The sequence below is a fragment of the Bufo gargarizans genome, chromosome 6 (genome assembly GCF_014858855.1).
Source record: "Bufo gargarizans isolate SCDJY-AF-19 chromosome 6, ASM1485885v1, whole genome shotgun sequence".
Classification (NCBI taxonomy): Eukaryota; Metazoa; Chordata; class Amphibia; order Anura; family Bufonidae; genus Bufo; species Bufo gargarizans.
Genome location: NC_058085.1, coordinates 235,883,915 through 235,900,048, shown reverse-complemented (window position 1 = coordinate 235,900,048; position 16,134 = coordinate 235,883,915). Strand labels below are relative to the sequence as shown.

General features: G+C 43.7%; 1 protein-coding gene across 1 annotated transcript in view; it reads right to left on the bottom strand.

Annotated features, from left to right (window-relative positions):
* The window catches only part of LOC122939801, a 114,303-nt gene extending 98,720 nt beyond the window's left edge, over positions 1-15,583 (bottom strand). Inside the window, exon 1 of the mRNA XM_044295956.1 lies at positions 15,558-15,583. The gene's annotated coding sequence lies outside the window, so the exon portion shown is untranslated. The remainder of the gene's footprint in view (positions 1-15,557) is intronic.
* Between the last annotated feature and the right edge of the window lie 551 nt (positions 15,584-16,134).

Below are 16,134 nucleotides of genomic sequence, written 5' to 3'. Positions count from 1 at the left end.
AGATGAAATAACCTTTTATTAAAAATGTTACAAAAAACCACATGCTTTCAAAGGGTGTCCTAATTTTTTCACATGACTGTATATGATGTATATAGAGGGAGGAGTGGAGGAGGGTATATGATGTATATAGAGGATGGACTGGAGGAAGGTATATAATGTATATAGAGCGAGGAGTGGAGGAGGGTATATGATGTATATAGAGGGAGGATGGTATATGATGTATATATAGGGTGTACTGGAGGAAGGTATATAATGTATATAGAGGGAGGAGTGGAGGAGGGTATATACAGTGGTCTCTCAAGTTACAATATTAATTAGTTGCAGGGCGACCATTGTATGTTGAGTAATTGGTTCCAAAGCCCCAAAATGTCATCCAATATAAGATAAAATAAAGATTTAAGGAAAATAAGCAGATAACTAAGACAGATAAAACATGTCCTTACACAGAAACAGCTGGTAACTAGCAACTAATCCAGCTAGTTTACCAGAGAAGTGTCCTTGATTGGTTGCATCTGAGTCTGAGACATTGTATGTTTCAATAAGGCCTCATGCACACGACCGTTGTGTGCATCCGTGGCCGTTGTGCCGTTTTCCCTTTTTTTTTCGCGGACCCATTGACTTTCAATGGGTCCGTGGAAAAATCGGAAAATGCACCGTTTTGCAGCCGAGACTGTGATCCGTGTATCCTGTCCGTCAAAAAAATATGACCTGTCCTATTTTTTTGACGGACAGCGGTTCACGGACCCATTCAAGTCAATGGGTCCGTGAAAGAACACGGATGCACACAAGATTGGCATCCGTGTCCGTGATCCGTGGCCGTAGGTTACTTTCATACAGACGGATCCGAAGATCCGTCTGCATAAAAGCTTTTTCATAGCTGAGTTTTCACTTTGTGAAAACTCAGATCCGACAGTATATTCTAACACAGAGGCGTTCCCATGGTCATGGGGACGCTTCTAGTTAGAATATACAACGAACTGTGTACATGACTGCTCCCTGCTGCCTGGCAGCACCCGATCTCTTACAGGGGGCCGTGATCCGTACAATTAACCCCTCAGGTGCTGCACCTGAAGGGGTTAATTGTGCTATCATAGCCCCCTGTAAGAGATCCGGGGCTGCCAGGCAGCAGGGGGCAGACCCCCCTCCCTCCCCAGTTTAAATTTCATTGGTGGCCAGTGCGCCCCCCCTCCCTCCCTCTATTGTAATGATAACATTGGTGGCACAGTGTGCGCACCCCCCCCCCCGGCCCCCCCTCCCTCCCTCTATTGTAATAATAGCATTGGTGGCACAGTGTGCGGCCCCCCTCCCTCCCTCTATTGCATTAACATTGGCAGCAGTGTGCGCCCCCCCCCCTCCCTCTATTGTTTTAATACATTGGTGGCAGTGTGCGCCCCCCCCTTCCTCCCTCTATTGTTTTAATACATTGGTGGGAGTGTGCGCCCCCCCTCCTTCCTCTATTGTTTTAATACATTTGTAGCAGTGTGCGCCCCCCCCCCCTCCCTCTATTGTTTTAATACATTGGTGGCAGTGTGCGCCCCCCCTTCCTCCCTCTATTCTTTTAATACATTGGTGGCAGTGTGCGGCCTCCCCTCTCCCCCCCCCCAGATCATTGGTGGCAGCGGAGTTCCGATCGGAGTCCCAGTTTAATCGCTGGGGCTCCGATCGGTAACCATGGCAACGAGGACGCTACTGCAGTCCTGGTTGCCATGGTTACTTAGCCTTAGCAATAGTAGAAGATTCATACTTACCTGCTGGCTGCTGCGATGTCTGCGTCCGGCCGGGAGCTCCTCCTACTGGTAAGTGACAGCAATGCGCTGCACAGACCTGTCACTTACCAGTAGGAGGAGCTCCCGGCCGGACACAGAGATCGCAGCAGCCAGCAGCCAGGTAAGTATGATGCTTCTACTTCGCTGCCACCAATGATCGGGGGGGGGGGGGTGCACACTGCCACCAATGCTATTATTACAATAGAGGGAGGGGGGGGGGGGCACACACTGCCACCATTGCCATTATTACAATAGAGGGAGGGGGGGGGGGGCGCACACTGCCACCAATGCTATTATTACAATAGAGGGGGGGCGCACACTGCCACCAATGCTATTATTACAATAGAGGGAGGGAGGGGGGGCGGGGGCGCACACTGCCACCAATGCTATTATTACAATAGAGGGAGGGAGGGGGGGCGGGGGCGCACACTGCCACCAATGCTATTATTACAATAGAGGGAGGGAGGGGGGGGGGGGGCTGGGGGGCGCACACTGGCCACCAACGAGTTAACTACAGGGGAGGGAGGGGGGGAGCCCACTGGCCACCAATGAGTTAAAAACAGGGGGGGGGGGGGTCTGCCCCCTGCTTCCTGGCAGCACCTGCCAGGCAGCAGGGGGCAGTCATGTACACAGTTTTTTTGTATATTCTAACCTGAAGCGTTCCCATCACCATGGGAACGCCTCTGTGTTAGAATATACTGTCGGATCTGAGTTTCACGATGTAGCTCATATCCGACAGTATATTCTAACATAGAGGCGTTCCCATGGTGATGGGGACGCTTCAAGTTAAAATATACCATCGGATTGGAGAAAACTCCGATCCGATGGTATAAAAGGGACTCCAGACTTTACATTGAAAGTCAATGGGGACGGATCCGTTTGAAATGGCACCATATTGTGTCAACGCCAAACGGATCCGTCCCCATTGACTTGCATTGTAATTCAGGACGGATCCGTTTGGCTCCGCACGGCCAGGCGGACACCAAAACTACTTTTTTTTCATGTCTGTGGATCCTCCAAAAATCAAGGAAGACCCACGGACGAAAAAACGGTCACGGATCACGGACCTACGGACCCCGTTTTTGCGGACCGTGAAAAAATACTGTTGTGTGCATGAGGCCTAAGTCTGGTTTCAACTTACGATGGGTCAGAAAAGACCATTATATGTTAAAAATATTGAGACCTGAGGGATCACTGTAATATCTCTAAAAGGAGGAGTGGAGGAGGGTATACTGTATAGTATGTATAGAGGGTAGACTGGAGGAGGGTATATAGTATATATAGAGGGTGGACTGGAGGAGGGAATATGATGTATATAGAGGGAGGAGTGTATATAATGTATATAGAGGGAGGAGGGTATACTGTATAGTATGTATAGAGGATGGACTGGAGTAAGGTATATAGTGTATATAGAGGGAGGAGTGGAGGAGGGTATATGATGTATATAGAGGGAGGAGTGTATATAATGTATATAGAGGGAGGAGTGCAGGAGGGTATACTGTATAGTATGTAAAGAGGATGGACTGGAGGAGGGTATATGATGTATATAGAGGGAGGAGTGGAGGAGGGTATATGATGTATATAGAGGGAGGAGTGTATATAATGTATATAGAGGGAGGAGGGTATACTGTATAGTATGTATAGAGGATGGACTGGAGTAAGGTATATAGTGTATATAGAGGGAGGAATGGAGGAGGGTATATGATGTATATAGAGGGAGGAGTGTATATAATGTATATAGAGGGAGGAGTGGAGGAGGGTATACTGTATAGTATGTAAAGAGGATGGACTGGAGGAGGGTATATGATGTATATAGAGGGAGGAGTGGAGGAGGGTATATGATGTATATAGAGGGAGGAGTGTATATAATGTATATAGAGGGAGGAGTGCAGGAGGGTATACTGTATAGTATGTAAAGAGGATGGACTGGAGGAGGGTATATGATGTATATAGAGGGAGGAGTGGAGGAGGGTATATGATGTATATAGAGGGAGGAGTGTATATAATGTATATAGAGGGAGGAGGGTATACTGTATAGTATGTATAGAGGATGGACTGGAGTAAGGTATATAGTGTATATAGAGGGAGGAGTGGAGGAGGGTATATGATGTATATAGAGGGAGGAGTGTATATAATGTATATAGAGGGAGGAGTGGAGGAGGGTATACTGTATAGTATGTAAAGAGGATGGACTGGAGGAGGGTATATGATGTATATAGAGGGAGGAGTGGAGGAGGGTATATGATGTATATAGAGGGAGGAGTGTATATAATGTATATAGAGGGAGGAGGGTATACTGTATAGTATGTATAGAGGATGGACTGGAGTAAGGTATATAATGTATATAGAGGGAGGAGTGGAGGAGGGTATATAGTGTATATAGAGGGAGGAGTGGAGGAGGGTATACTGTATAGTATGTAAAGAGGATGGACTGGAGGAGGGTATATGATGTATATAGAGGGAGGAGTGGAGGAGGGTATATGATGTATATAGAGGGTGGACTGGAGAAGGGTATATAGTGTATATAAATTTAAATGGATAGGTAAGCACTCAACCACCGTGGAGCAGGCACAATATTTAATATAGGGTATAGGTACAATAAAATACACTCTAAAATTACTAAAATAGAATAAAACTAAAACACACTGTAAAACTGGCTGGAAATAAGGTGCAAATTTGAATTCACGTTACAACAGATAATGTCCTTTTCAACTGATATCAATGTTGAATGGCCGACACCTGTGTCCTTTGATGTAGCGTTACATCCCAAAAATCGCGAAAAGATTCGCGAAAAAAATCGCAAGCAGCAATAGTCAGTTGGTATATAGCGAGTCAGTGGTTGCTACTAGACACCCGCCTAACCTGTTGATAAGGAATCCTCACATTAGCTAGTGTGCATTCAAATATATTTTCGGGTGGGTTGTTACTTATATTGGCAGCAACCTTTACGTTTGGATATAACGTTGCATCCACCAAAATCGCATCTGAAGGGGGCTGAAATTATTATGTTGCCGCACTATAATGGTATTATGGGGATAATCGATTGCTCACTGAGCACTCACCCCACCTGTTGATATGTAGTCTTCACACTGGCTGGTGTGCGCTCCGGTGTATATTCTCAGGGTGGGTTTGTACCTGTGTTCCCGTGAAAACTTTCTTGCAATTGCCTTCACTGCCTCTCTGTCCCAGATCGTATCCTTAGATAATCGTAGAGTTAAAGTCTCTAATGGTGCTGGATACCGATGCTATGAAAGATTCCACAAACAATTGAAGCATGGCCATGCGACTTACGATTACCTAAGGATACGATCTTTCAATAATCTGAACAGCAAAGGCAAGGAGAGACCTGAATCGGTGAACCTGTACTCCAACTCTCGCAGAAACTGCATGCAGAGTGGGACAGAGAGGCAGTGAAGGCAATTGCAAGAAAGTTTTCACCCTTCGGATGCGATTTTGGTGGATGCAACGTTATATCCAAACGTAAAGGTTGCCGCCAATATAAGTAACAACCCACCCGAAAATATATTTGAATGCACACTAGCTAATGTGAGGATCCCTTACCAACAGGTTAGGCGGGTGTCTAGTAGCAACCACTGACTCCCTATATACCAACTGACTATTGCTACTTGCGATTTTTTTTCACGATTTTTGAGATGTAACGCTACATCAAAGGACACAGGTGTCGGCCATTCAACATTGATATCAGTTGAAAAGGACATTATCTGTTGTAACGTGAATTCAAATTTGCACCTTATTCCCAGCCAGTTTTAGGGTCCATTCACACGTCCGTTTTTTCTTTCCTGATCTGTTCTGTTTTTTGCGGAACAGATCAGGACCAGTTCTGGACCTATTTATTTTCAATGAGTCCTGGAAAAAATCAGACAACACAATGTGTGCTGTCCGTTTCCGTTGTTCCGTTCCGCATGTCCGATTAAATATAAAACTTGTCCTATTCTTTTCCGCAAAAATCGAATCCTGGTACAATACAAAGTCAATGGTTCCGCAAAAAACGAATGACATTCGTATGTCATCACGTATGTCATCCGTTTTATGCGGAATCCGTTAGTGGAAATTAAATCCTGCCCACAGAAATCACTTATTCACTTTTTTTTTTTTTTTTAAGGAAATCCAAACAACTTTATTTGCTTTGTGAAATTTATACATGTTTCCGTTTTTTGCGGATCCGCAAAAAACGGATGACATACGGAAACATTTTCAGGAACAACGGATCCGCAAAAAACGGACCGAAATTCGGGATATAGAAAAATACTGACGTGTGAATGTAGCCTTACAGTGTGTTTTAGTTTTATTCTATTTTAGCAATTTTAGAGTGTATTTTATTCCATTTTATTGTACCTGTACCCTATATTAAATATTGTGCCTGCTCCACGGTGGTTGAGTGCTTACCTATCCATTTAAATTTGTTTAGTGTTTATGTATTGAATAGGGTGATTCAATTTTAGGTTCAAGCACCTATCCACAGTCATTGGGGGGTGAGCCACTCTATCGACTCTTTCTTAAAATATAGTGTATATAGAGGGAGGACTGGAGAAGGGTATATAGTGTATATAGAGGGTGGACTGGAGGAGGGTATATAGTATATATAGAGGGTGGACTGGAGGAGGGTATATAGTGTATATAAAGGGTAGACTGGAGGAGGGTATATAGTATATATATATAGAGGGTGGACTGGAGGAGGGTATATAGTATATATAGAGGGTGGACTGGAGGAAGGTATATAGTGTACATACAGTCAGGTCCATAAATATTGAGACATCTACACAATTCTAACATTTTTGGCTCTGTACACCACCACAATGGTTTTGAAATGAAACGAACAAGATGTGCTTTTAACTGCAGACTGTCAGCTTTAATTTGAGGGTATTTACATCCAAATCAGGTGAATGGTGTAGGAATTACAACAGTTTGTATATGTGCCTCCCGCTTGTTAAGGGACCAAAAGTAATGGGACAGAATAATAATCATAAATCAAACTTTCACTTTTTAATACTTGGTTGCAGATCCTTTGCAGTCAATTACAGCCTGAAGTCTGGAACACATAGACATCACCAGACACTGGGTTTCATCCCTGGTGATGCTCTGCCAGGCCTCTACTGCTACTGTCTTCAGTTCCTGCTTGTTCTTGGGGCATTTTCCCTTCAGTTTTGTCTTCATCAAGTGAAATTCATGCTCAATCGGATTCAGGTCAGGTGATTGACTTGGCCATTGCATAACATTCCACTTCTTTCCCTTAAAAAACTCTTTGGTTGCTTTTGCAGTATGCTTTGGGTCATTGTCCATATGCACTGTGAAGCGCCGTCCAATGAGTTCTGAAGCATTTGGCTGAATATGAGCAGATAATATTGCCCGAAACACTTCAGAATTCATCCTGCTGCTTTTGTCAGCAGTCACATCATCAATAAATACAAGAGAACCAGTTCCATTGGCAGCTATACATGCCCACGCCATGACAGTACCACCACCATGCTTCACTGATGAGATGGTATGCTTAGGATCATGAGCAGTTCCTTTCCTTATCCATACTCTTCTCTTCCCATCACTCTGGTACAAGTTGATCTTGGTCTCATCTGTCCATAGGATGTTCCAGAACTGTGAAGGCTTTTTTAGATGTCGTTTGGCAAACTCTAATCTGGCCTTCCTGTTTTTGAGGCTCACCAATGGTTTGCATCTTGTGGTGAACCCTCTGTATTCACTCTGGTGAAGTCTTCTCTTGATTGTTGACTTTGACACACATACACCTACCTCCTGGAGAGTGTTCTTGATCTGGCCAACTGTTGTGAAGGGTGTTTTCTTCACCAGGGAAAGAATTCTTCAGTCATCCACCACAGTTGTTTTCCGTGGTCTTCCGGGTCTTTTGGTGTTGCTGAGCTCACCGGTGCGTTCCTTCTTTTTAAGAATGTTCCAAACAGTTGTTTCACACCTAATGTTTTTGCTATCTCTCTGTTTGTTTGTTTTTTGTTTTTTCAGCCTAATGATGGCTTGCGTCACTTATAGTGACAGCTCTTTGGATCTCATCTTGAGAGTTGACAGCAACAGATTCCAAATGCAAATAGCACACTTGAAATGAACTTTTATCTGCTCATTGTAATTGGGATAATGAGGGAATAACACACACCTGGCCATGGAACAGCTGAAAAGCCAATTGTCCCATTACTTTTGGTCCCTTAACAAGCGGGAGGCACATATGCAAACTGTTGTAATTCCTACACCGTTCACCTGATTTTGATGTAAATACCCGTAAACTAAAGCGGACAGTCAGCAGTTAAAGCACATCTTGTTTGTTTAATTTTGAGGAGGGTATATAATGTATACAGGAAAGGACTGGAGTAGGGTATATAGTGTATATAGAGGGAGAAGAGGAGGAGGATATATAATGTATATAGAGGGAGAACTGGAGAAGGGTATATAGAGGGAGGAGTGAAGGAGGGTATACAGGTCCTTCTCAAAAAATTAGCATATTGTGATAAAGTTCATTATTTTCTATAATGTACTGATAAACATTAGACTTTCATATATTTTAGATTCATTACACACCAACTGAAGTAGTTCAAGCCTTTTATTGTTTTAATATTGATGATTTTGGCATACAGCTCATGAAAACCCAAATTTCCTATCTCAAAAAATTAGCATATTTCATCCGACCAATAAAAGAAAAGTGTTTTTAATACAAAAAAAGTCAACCTTCAAATAATTATGTTCAGTTATGCACTCAATACTTGGTTGGGAATCCTTTTGCAGAAATGACTGCTTCAATGCGGCGTGGCATGGAGGCAATCAGCCTGTGGCACTGCTGAGGTGTTATGGAGGCCCAGGATGCTTCCATAGCGGCCTTAAGCTCATCCAGAGTGTTGGGTCTTGAGTCTCTCAACTTTCTCTTCCCAATATCCCACAGATTCTCTATGGGGTTCAGGTCAGGAGAGTTGGCAGGCCAATTGAGCACAGTAATACCATGGTCAGTAAACCATTTACCAGTGGTTTTGGCACTGTGAGCAGGTGCCAGGTCGTGCTGAAAAATGAAATCTTCATCTCCATAAAGCTTTTCAGCAGATGGAAACATGAAGTGCTCCAAAATCTCCTGATAGCTAGCTGCATTGACCCTGCCCTTGATAAAACACAGTGGACCAACACCAGCAGCTGACATGGCACCCCAGACCATCACTGACTGTGGGTACTTGACACTGGACTTCAGGCATTTTGGCATTTCCCTCTCCCCAGTCTTCCTCCAGACTCTGGCACCTTGATTTCCGAATGACATGCAAAATTTGCTTTCATCCGAAAAAAGTACTTTGGACCACTGAGCAACAGTCCAGTGCTGCTTCTCTGTAGCCCAGGTCAGGCGCTTCTGCCGCTGTTTCTGGGGAATGCGGCACCTGTAGCCCATTTCCTGCACACGCCTGTACACGGGGGCTCTGGATGTTTCTACTCCAGACTCAGTCCACTGCTTCCGCAGGTCCCCCAAGGTCTGGAATCGGTCCTTCTCCACAATCTTCCTCAGGGTCCGGTCACCTCTTCTCGTTGTGCAGCGTTTTCTGCCACACTTTTTCCTTCCCACAGACTTCCCACTGAGGTGCCTTGATACAGCACTCTGGGAACAGCCTATTCGTTCAGAAATTTCTTTCTGTGTCTTACCCTCTTGCTTGAGGGTGTCAATGATGGCCTTCTGGACAGCAGTCAGGTCGGCAGTCTTACCCATGATTGCGGTTTTGAGTAATGAACCAGGCTGGGAGTTTTTAAAAGCCTCAGTAATCTTTTGCAGGTGTTTAGAGTTAATAAGTTGATTCAGATGATTAGGTTAATAGCTCGTTTAGAGAACCTTTTCATGATATGCTAATTTTTTGAGATAGGAATTTTGGGTTTTCATGAGCTGTATGCCAAAATCATCAATATTAAAACAATAAAAGGCTTGAACTACTTCAGTTGGTGTGTAATGAATCTAAAATATATGAAAGTCTAATGTTTATCAGTACATTACAGAAAATAATGAACTTTATCACAATATGCTAATTTTTTGAGAAGGACCTGTATAATGTATATAGAGGGAGAACTGGAATATGGTATATAGTGTATATAGAGGAAGGACTGGTGGAGGGTATATAGTGTATATAGAGAGAGGAGTGGAGAAGGATATACAGACGTGGACAAAATTGTTGGTACCCTTTGGTCAATGAAAGAAAAAGTCACAATGGTCACAGAAATAACTTTAATCTGACAAAAGTAATAATAAATTAAAATTCTATAAATGTTAACCAATGAAAGTCAGACATTGTTTTTCAACCATGCTTCAACAGAATTATGTAAAAAAATAAACTCATGAAACAGGCATGGACAAAAATGATGGTACCCCTAGAAAACACAGAACATAATGTGACCAAAGGGACATGTTAATTCAAGGTGTGTCCACTAATTAGCATCACAGGTGTCTACAACCTTGTAATCAGCCATTGGGCCTATATATATGGCTCCAGGTAATCACTGTGTTGTTTGGTGATATGGTGTGTACCACACTCGACATGGACCAGAGGAAGCAAAGGAAAGAGCTGTCTCAAGAGATCAGAAAGAAAATTATAGACAAGCATGTTAAAGGTAAAGGCTATAAGACCATCTCCAAGCAACTAGATGTTCCTGTGAGTACAGTTGCACATATTATTCATAAGTTTAAGATCCATGGGACTGTAGCCAACCTCCCTGGACGTGGCCGCAGGAGGAAAATTGATGACAAATCTAAGAGACGGATAATCCGAATGGTAACAAAAGAGCCTAGAAAGACTTCTAAAGAGATTCAAGGTGAACTTCATGCTCAAGGAACATCAGTGTCAGATCGCACCATCCGTCGTTGTTTGAGCCAAAGTGGACTACATGGGAGACGACCAAGGAGGACACCATTGTTGAAAACGAATCATAAAAAAGCAAGACTGGAATATGCCAAACTACATGTTGACAAGCCACAAAGCTTCTGGGAGAATGTCCTGTGGACAGATGAGACAAAAATCGAAGTTTTTGCCAAGGCACATCAGCTGTATGTTCACAGACGAAAAAATGAAGCATATCAAGAAAAGAACACTGTCCCTACTGTGAAACATGGAGGAGGCTCTGTTATGTTCTGGGGCTGCTTTGCTGCGTCTGGCACAGGGTGTCTTGAATCTGTGCAGGGTACAATGAAATCTCAAGACTATCAAGGAATTCTAGAGAGAAATGTACTAGCCAGTGTCAGAAAGCTTGGTCTCAGTCGCAGGTCATGGGTCTTGCAACAGGACAATGACCCAAAACACACCGCTAAAAACACCCAAGAATGGCTAAGAGGAAAAAATTGGACTATTCTAAAGTGGCCTTCTATGAGCCCTGACCTCAATCCTATTGAGCATCTTTGGAAGGAGCTGAAACATGCAGTCTGGAAAAGGCACCCTTCAAACCGGACACAACTGGAGCAGTTTGCTCATGAGGAGTGGGCCAAAATACCTGCTGAGAGGTGCAGATGTCTCATTGACAGTTACAGGAAGCGTTTGATTGCAGTGATTGCCTCAAAAGGTTGCGCAACAAAATATTAAGTTAGGGGTACCATCATTTTTGTCCATGCCTGTTTCATGAGTTTATTTTTTTACATAATTCTGTTGAAGCATGGTTGAAAAACAATGTCTGACTTTCATTGGTTAACATTTATAGAATTTTAATTTATTATTACTTTTGTCAGATTAAAGTTATTTCTGTGACCATTGTGACTTTTTCTTTCATTGACCAAAGGGTACCAACAATTTTGTCCACGTCTGTATAATGTATATAGAGGGTGGACTGGAAGAGGATATATAATGTATATAGAGGGTGGACTGGAAGAGGATATATAATGTATATAGAGGGAGGAGTGGAGAAGGATATATAGCGTATATAGAGGGAGGACTGGAGGAGGGTATATAATGTATATAGAGGGAGAACCGGAGGAAGGTATATAGTGTACATAAAGGGAGGACTGGAGGAGGGTATATAATGTATATAGAGGGAGAACAGGAGGGGGGTATATACAGGTCCTTCTAAAAAAATTAGCATATTGTGATAAAGTTCATTATTTTCTGTAATGTACTGATAAACATTAGACTTTCATATATTTTAGATTCATTACACACCAACTGAAGTAGTTCAAGCCTTTTATTGTTTTAATATTGATGATTTTGGCATACAGCTCATGAAAACCCAAATTTCCTATCTCAAAAAATTAGCATATTTCATCCGACCAATAAAAGAAAAGTGTTTTTAATACAAAAAAAGTCAACCTTCAAATAATTATGTTCAGTTATGCACTCAATACTTGGTCGTGAATCCTTTTGCAGAAATGACTGCTTCAATGCGGCGTGGCATGGAGGCAATCAGCCTGTGGCACTGCTGAGGGGTTATGGAGGCCCAGGATGCTTCGATAGCGGCCTTAAGCTCATCCAGAGTGTTGGGTCTTGCGTCTCTCAACTTTCTCTTCCCAATATCCCACAGATTCTCTATGGGGTTCAGGTCAGGAGAGTTGGCAGGCCAATTGAGCACAGTAATACCATGGTCCGTAAACCATTTACCAGTGGTTTTGGCACTGTGAGCAGGTGCCAGGTCGTGCTGAAAAATGAAATCTTCATCTCCATATAGCTTTTCAGCAGATGGAAGCATGAAGTGCTCCAAAATCTCCTGATAGCTAGCTGCATTGACCCTGCCCTTGATAAAACACAGTGGACCAACACCAGCAGTTGACATGGCACCCCAGACCATCAGTGACTGTGGGTACTTGACACTGGACTTCAGGCATTTTGGCATTTCCCTCTCCCCAGTCTTCCTCCAGACTCTGGCACCTTGATTTCCGAATTACATGCAACAGTCCAGTGCTGCTTCTCTGTAGCCCAGGTCAGGCGCTTCTGCCGCTGTTTCTGGTTCAAAAGTGGCTTGACCTGGGGAATGCGGCACCTGTAGCCCATTTCCTGCACACGCCTGTACACGGTGGCTCTGGATGTTTCTACTCCAGACTCAGTCCACTGCTTCCGCAGGTCCCCCAAGGTCTGGAATCGGTCCTTCTCCACAATCTTCCTCAGGGTCAGGTCACCTCTTCTCGTTGTGCAGCGTTTTCTGCCACACTTTTTCCTTCCCACAGACTTCCCACTGAGGTGCCTTGATACAGCACTCTGGGAACAGCCTAGTCGTTCAGAAATTTATTTCTGTGTCTTACCCTCTTGCTTGAGGGTGTCAATGATGGCCTTCTGGACAGCAGTCAGGTCGGCAGTCTTACCCACGATTGCGGTTTTGAGTAATGAACCAGGCTGGGAGTTTTTAAAAGCCTCAGGAATCTTTTGCAGGTGTTTAGAGTTAATTAGTTGATTCAGAGGATTAGGTTAATAGCTCGTTTAGAGAACCTTTTCATGATATGCTAATTTTTTTAGATAGGAATTTGGGGTTTTCATGAGCTGTATGCCAAAATCATCAATATTAAAACAATAAAAGGCTTAAACTACTTCAGTTGGTGTGTAATGAATCTAAAATATATGAAAGTCTAATGTTTATCAGTACATTACAGAAAATAATGAACTTTATCACAATATGCTAATTTTTTGAGAAGGACCTGTAGTGTATATAAAGGGAGGAGTGGAGTAGGGTGTATAATGTATATAGAGGGAGGACTGGAGGAGGATATATAGAGGGAGGACTGGAGGAGGGTATATGATGTATATAGGAGGAGGACTGGATGAGTGTATATAATGTATATAGAGGTAGGACTGGAGGAGGGTATATAATGTATATAGAGGGAGAACTAGAGGAGGGCATATAGTGTATATAAAGGGAGGACTGGAGGAGGATATATAGTGTATATAGAGGGAGGACTGGAGGAGGGTATATAATGTATATAGAGGGAGGACTGGAGGAGGGTATATCATGTATATAGAGGGAGAACTGGAGGAGGGTATATAGAGGAAGGAGGGTATATAATGTATATAGAGGGAGGACTGGAGGAGGGTGTATAGTGTATATAGAGGAAGGAGTGGAGGAGGGTATATAATGTATATAGAGGGAGGACTGGAGGAGGGTATATAGTGTATATAGAGGAAGGAGTGGAGGAGGGTATATAGTGTATATGGAGGGAGAACTGGAGGAGGGTATATAATGTATATAGAGGGAGGACTGGATGGAGGGTATGTAGAGGAAGGAGTGGATCAGGGAATATAATGTATATAGAGGAAGGACTGGAGGAGGGTATATAGTGTATATAGAGGAAGGACTGAAGAAGTGTATATAGTGTATATAGAGGGAGGACTGGAGGAGGGTATATAGTGTATATAGAGGAAGGACTGAAGAAGTGTATATATAGGGATGACTGGAGAAGGGTATATAGTGTATATAGAGGGAGGAGTGTATATAGAGGGAGGACTGGAGAAGGGTGTATAGAGAGGGATGAGTGTATATAGAGGGAGGAGTGGATGAGGGTATATAGTGTATATAGAGGAAGGAGTGGAGGAGGGTATATAGTGTATATAGAGGAAGGACTGGAGAAGGGTATATAGTGGATATAGAGGGAGGAGTGTATATAGTGTATATAGAGGGAGGACTGGAGAAGGGTATGTAGTGTATAGAGAGGGAGGACTGGAGAAGGGTATATAATGTATATAGAGGAAGGACTGGAGAAGGGTATATAATGTATATAGAGGGAGGAGTGTATATAGAGGGTGGACTGGAGAAGGGTATGTAGTGTATAGAGAGGGAGGACTGGAGAAGGGTATATAGTGTATAGAGAGGGAGGACTGGAGAAGGGTATATAGTGTATATAGAGGGAGGAGTGTATATGATGTATATAGAGGGAGGAGTGTATATAATGTATATAGAGGGAGGAGTGTATATAGAGGGAGGACTGGAGAAGGGTATATAGAGGGATGAGTGTATATAGAGGGAGGACTGGAGAAGGGTATATAGTGTATATAGAGGGAGGAGTGTATATGATGTATATAGAGGGAGGAGTGTATATAATGTATATAGAGGGAGGAGTGTATATAGAGGGAGGACTGGAGAAGGGTATATAGAGGGATGAGTGTATATAGAGGGAGGACTGGAGAAGGGTATATAGAGTATTTAAAGGGAGGAGGGTATGCAATTGATATAGACACCCACCTCCAGTCCTCCCTCTATATACATTATATACCCTCCAGTCCTCCTTGTAATGGATATGTGCACACCCTCTATATACAGTGTACCCCTTCAGAGAAAAAATTATTGAGATGATAATGGTCCATAAAGTTGAAATGATCAAGATGATTCTTTTTGCCATAATCGCCCAGCCCTATATGTATGTCAGTGCTTTCCATCAGTCATTGTGATCCAAAACCAGGAGTGGAGCCTCCACTGACATAAGGGAAGGACCTGCACCAGGTCTTGGCTCCCAGTCATTGATGGCATTACAGGGCCCACCCACCACACTGCAGTTACACCCCCTGAGCCCCCTGCTGTCATTCACTTGTCGGCCCTTTGCCCGTGTACTTATCCCCCTCAGACCCTATGATGCTGTGCCAAATATCCTTCCTAAACCCCTTCTGTCCCGGCACTGCCCCATTCATCCCACACTAATTGTAACCCAGCAAGAGGCCACTAGCACCTCCGCCAGCATCCACCGCTACACCCCACACCTACCTGACTAGCTTCAGCCCAGACACCCATTATGCTTCCCAGTATAGCCTCCTATATCTGCCCACTACGCCCCTCTCTCTGTGTATACCCACAATGAAGGTACACTACGTATGACTGACAACATGCAGGAACTGACGCTACCTGTCACTCCAGCACATATAAAGCAGCTGTAAATGATGGTGTGTGTGACGTCACCAGCCGCGGCCAGTAGAGGGAACCCTCCAATAGAACGCACTCCAGTTGCCATTACCCAAAATGGCCGAAGGAAGCGTCGCCCTCAATGACGTCAGCGTTAGAGTACACGAGGGGATGCATGCGCAGATGAGTGGCCGGCTGTCATGTATGACAGGTAACCTATGCTGTAGAGCAGTACGCCTCCTCATGTTCTGTGTGAGTAGCTCGCCTTTAGTAGCCCCAAATCTTCCCTGAGTGCCAGGGGGATGTGCATGGGGAGCGCAGAAGGAGATTAGTGCTGCTCCCTTGTTTAGAAGAGGGGACATGTAAATAAGTTCTCCTACCCAATAATATCAGGTTGAGCCTGCTGAAAAAGAAAAACACAACAACCCTCAGTACAAGTCTCGTTCAGTGGAAGACCCCTGTAATCATGGCTGACAAATACCCTACCTGCTTTTTCCGTCTTCTGCAGATAATAGTGCAGCGTAAAATGCCTTCCGTTTACCTCAGACCGGAGGCCTGATCGTAACTAGTCTCGGTGCCT